Below are 5,073 nucleotides of genomic sequence, written 5' to 3'. Positions count from 1 at the left end.
GCTCTGAGGACAGACTCCTTAACAGCAAATCTGACACTGCGTATCCTTGGTTCATTGTCAGGTTTCCCAGACCAGCAGAAGTGGTACTTCACTTCATCTAGTGATTCAGTTTCTGAAAGTCTCGTCTCACTGAGGGCTACAATATCGACACCAAATTGATGTAGCTCTCTACCAATTATGGCTGTTTTCCAAAGTTCATAGTCTTTCCATTCAAGTCCAGTTAACATAGTATGATTAGTTTATCCAGCAATGATTAGTTTATCCAGGAAAGAAGTTAAATTTTAACGATACCATTTATAAATGGCTCTTCTTAGTTGGCCCCCCTCGGGGCACTGGTTGAAAGCTGTTCATGGATTCTAATATCTGTTTAGTCACTGGTGAGACACTGGAACAAAGGCTTCCCCCTTGTTCAGAAAAGCATGTGTTTATTTTAAGTATTTCTGTCTGGGAACGCACTTGAGTATATGCTTAAATTGAGTATATGCCTAATCCCCAGAAGTTATTTGGACTGAAGCACACATGCTGAAGATAAATTGAATCGCTCACATTTAAGTTGGTGTGTATGCAAGATGATTGTGTGCCATACAGGTGCACCTTACTCAGCTAGGAACCTCCATTCACCAGCATGCTGACAAAATTGAGCCCTAAAATAAAAGCAAATACTAAGTAAAATAGACACAACTTTCCCACAGCAACTAAACCAGTTCCCCAAGCGCTGCTGAAGTGAGGAATCCCACCAGCACAGAGAATACCAAGGAATTCTGTGCCTAGCAGAGTGTCTGTTATGAGGTGCATCTGCCTCGTGGCCTAGAAGTACCAGACTGAAGACCCCAATTCAGGAATGAAATCCAGACATAAAGGTGAGATACTGAAAAGCTCCGCCTCTGAGTTCTGTGCATTTGATCCCTTTGAACAGGTGGTAGAGTATGGTGGGTTGAGTATAGTGTCTGCAGTAGCTGAGTCCTGCCCTATTTAGTAAAGCCAGTTGCGTTGTACTTTATTTTCATCAGTTTTTGCAGTTTGTCAAAATGATCTCTCTGCCCGAAATGATAGTAGGCCCATGCAGAGACCATGCATTTGGTTTGTCTTTTCAAAGATGCACCCCATAGTAAGTACTCCTGAGGCAACATGTTGGGTGAGAGGATGTTCACCTTAAAACATCCAGTAACTGTGCTGACATAGGGTTGAACTCATCGGAGTTTTCCACTAAGTCACCTTCTCTGGAGGAAAGTCACCATCCTTGATGGACTGGCCCAGGCTAACATCCTAAGGGATAGCCAGCATGGGTTTGTTGCGGGTAGGTCTTGTTTGACCAATCTCATTTCCTTCTATGACCAGGTGACCTATCACCTGGATGAGGGAGAAGAGATTGATGTCATATATCTTGACTTCAAAAAAGCTTTTGATCTGGTATCCCATGATCACCTCTTGGCCAAACTGGCCAGTTGTGGCCTTGGCTCCACCACGATCCGCTGGCTGGGAAATTGGCTCCGTGGTCGGACCCAGAGGGTTGTAATTGATGGCAGTCACTCATCGTGGTGCCCTGTGACCAGTGGGGTCCCTCAAGGCTCTGTCCTTGGACCCATACTGTTCAACATCTTCATTAATGATGTGGACATTGGAGTCAGGAGTGGACTGGCCAAGTTCGCCGATGACACCAAACTTTGGGGCAAAGCATCCACGCCAGAAGATAGGCGGGTGATCCAGGCTGACCTGGACAAGCTCAGCAAATGGGCAGACGAGAACATGATGGTGTTTAACACCGAAAAATGCAAGGTTCTCCACCTTGGGAGGAAAAACCTGCAGCATGCTTATAGGCTCGGCAGTGCTACTTTGGTTAGCACTACAGAAGAAAGAGACTTGGGGGTCATCATTGACCACAAGATGAACATGAGCCTGCAATGCGATGCTGCGGCTAATAAAGCAACGAAAACGCTGGCTTGCATCCATAGATGCTTCTTGAGCAAATCCCGGGACGTCATTCTCCCCTTGTACTCAGCCTTGGTGAGGCCGCAGCTGGAGTACTGCGTCCAGTTTTGGGCTCCACAATTCAAAAAGGATGTGGAGAAGCTTGAGAGGGTGCAGAGAAGAGCCATGTGTATGATCACAGGTCAGGAAAACAGACCTTATGATGACAGGCTGAGAGCCATGGGGCTCTTTAGCCTGGAAAAGCACAGGCTCGGGTGATCTGATGGCCACCTATAAGTTTATCAGGGGTGACCACCAGGATCTGGGGGAACGTCTGTTCACCAGAGCGCCCCAAGGGATGACGAGGTCGAACGGTCACAAACTCCTGCAAGACCGTTTCAGGCTGGACATAAGGAAGAATTTCTTTACTGTCCGAGCCCCCAAGGTCTGGAACAGTCTGCCAGCGGAGGTGGTTCAAGCACCTACATTGAACACCTTCAAGAGTAAATTGGATGCTTATCTTGCTGGGATCCTATGACCCCAGCTGACTTCCTGCCCTTTGGGCAGGGGGCTGGACCCGATGATCTCCTGAGGTCCCTTCCAGCCCTGATGTCTATGAAAATCTATGAAAAATCTATGAAAATGTCTGATTGCTTGGCAAGGCTGTCCAACTTCTAAGGTGCCAGGGGTGCACACGCCATGCTATATTGGCTGCACCAGGGCATGCCACAGGCCCCTCAGACTATTTGCTGGGTGGACGCTCCCCTGCTTCACCATGTGCCCACACAGATGTCCCTCCTCCACCACTATGGCGTCCACCCACACTCTCCCCCCCCCCCGCCCCAAGCATACTGCTGTACCACATGCCTATGCCCTCCCCCCAAATCACTGCACTGTGCACCTGCATGGGGTCCTCCCTACCACTGCAAGGGTGACCCCCCCACCCACTGTACCATAATCCTGTGCAGGTGTCCTCCCACCCCTACTGCATGCTTTTACAGTCCCATCCTCACCCTCAGCTGCCCACTGGGACACAGCAGCAAGAAGTGTAAGCTGGAGGATAGAGCGGTGGCCTGGAAACTGCCTGCAGCAGCAACCAGTGTGATGGGGGGGGAACAGCAGCTGGATGGGAGCCCTACACCACAACTTAAGCCACATGTGACTGGTAGGGAGGGCACAACGAGGCATGTGCTCCTCTGAGATTGGCTCTGATTTGGCATCACTCAGGACAGGGCAGTTTTTTTGCTGTGTGGGCTGGCATCATGTTGTGGGGGAGGGCAGTAAGCTGTGGCACAGGAATATAGGAGTGGATAAGGGGTTTTTGGCCTGCCCTCATGCCCACCCAGACTCAGGAAGCACCAGTCACCAGGACACAACAGCTCATCTGCTGGATAGCCCTGATGTAGGGCAGTAGAAATGTCCCCTGTACTGGAGCTACTACTTCAGAGGGGAAAGAGAATTGAGGGACTGGTACAAAACAATTCATATCCCTGAACACAGCAGAATTGGGACCTGGGAATGATATGGATTGGGCTGGCACTAAAAGGAAAAAAAAAGACCCTGGGTGTAGTCAGTCTACATATGTATAAATTCATGGCCACGAAGCTCTGCTACATGGTTCAACCATGACCCTGGCTCAGAGGAACAAACGGAGAGACTGGAGCCCCAGTGAATGGGAAGGAGACTGTATGTACACTTCCTGCGGCTCTTCCAGTTCTAAGTAAAATGAAACTCGAGGAGCCTCCAGGAGAGATTTCTTCACTAAGACTGAAAGTTAGATTTCCTGTAAATGCTGGGAGCAAATGGATTAGATCACTGCTGAATTCAGATATACTGACATTTGCTTTGCTGGATCAATTTTTCAACTTATTTTTGTTAAGTGTTTGGTAATTAACTACAACAAGGGTGTGAACATCCTCCAAGATGCCACTATGGCCCCCTGCCATTAACCACACCTATGCTGTGGTAACAGTTCCTAGTATCACCACATCCTGTGACTTGTTGCTGGCAAGGTAAAACGAACTCCATAAGGAGGATCTGGGCTTTGTTGTAACTTATATTGCCAGAACAATGCTAAGCTTTACATAGAATTATTTTTTTTAAATAATTTGGTCTGAGTTTACACTTTGACCATTCAGTCTAGCTACAGAGGAGGAGGACCAGGAAGTCAAGTTGAGGATCCCAGTCATGTCAAAACATGGTTTAGAAATGAGTATCTGTGATCTTGTTTCAAGAAAGGAGAGGAAATTTGTTTGTACCTAGCACAAGAGCAATCTGACGCAGCCCATTCATACAGCGGCTAGCTCAGTGGGGCTCTGCTCATGCGAATAATAACAATGGGGAAAATGGTTTGCTACATAATAAATTAATTCTATTTTCCACAAAGGAGTACATTGCATCTAGTTCACACCCATCTGTGTATTCATGGTTTACATGGATTCGTGATGGCCCTACATACACAGGACTTGCTGGATGTTGAGCACAACTAGGAAAAAGTGTCCCACTTAGACTGATCCATTTAATCTGTGTCATGGAGGAAACTGAGGGTTCCAACCAACCCTTTCTGGAATTTATCATTGCTGGCTCATCAAAGATAAATGTTTTGCATCAGTCAAAATGACAAAGCTCTGGATGTCTAAGTAGAATCTGGCATTGTTTGTGGCAGTCTTTTTTAAGATAGGATCAGGATTTAGAACAACCCTGATAAACTGGAGAAATGGTCTGAACTGAACCAAATGAAATTCAGTATGGACAAGAGCCAAGCCCTGCACTTGGGACAGAACAGTCTAATGTAAAAATACACATTGACAAATGGCTGCCTAGACTGCAGTACTGCAGAAAAGGACCTGGGGATTGTAGTGGACTGCAAGGTGGTAGCAACACTCCCAGGGCTATTTCTCTGACAATGCACTGTTGTTGCAGAAACAAACAAGCAAACAGAGACAAAACAAAAATATATCCAGCAAAGAGAATGGGGGTAACTACTTCTGTGGCCACAGGGAATAGGAGAAGTCATGAGCTTATATTGCAACATCTGAAATTTGGCTTGCATGTTAGGAAGAACTTCCTAACTATGAGAGTGGCAAAGCACTAGAATAGATTACCTAGAGCGGTTGTGGATTTCCATCCTTTGAAATTTTTAAGAGCAGGTTAGACACTTGGATG

The sequence above is a fragment of the Crocodylus siamensis genome, chromosome 4, assembly GCF_052110815.1.
Source record: "Crocodylus siamensis isolate JL-2025a chromosome 4, ASM5211081v1, whole genome shotgun sequence".
Lineage (NCBI taxonomy): Eukaryota > Metazoa > Chordata > Crocodylia > Crocodylidae > Crocodylus > Crocodylus siamensis.
This window is presented reverse-complemented; position numbering follows the sequence as displayed.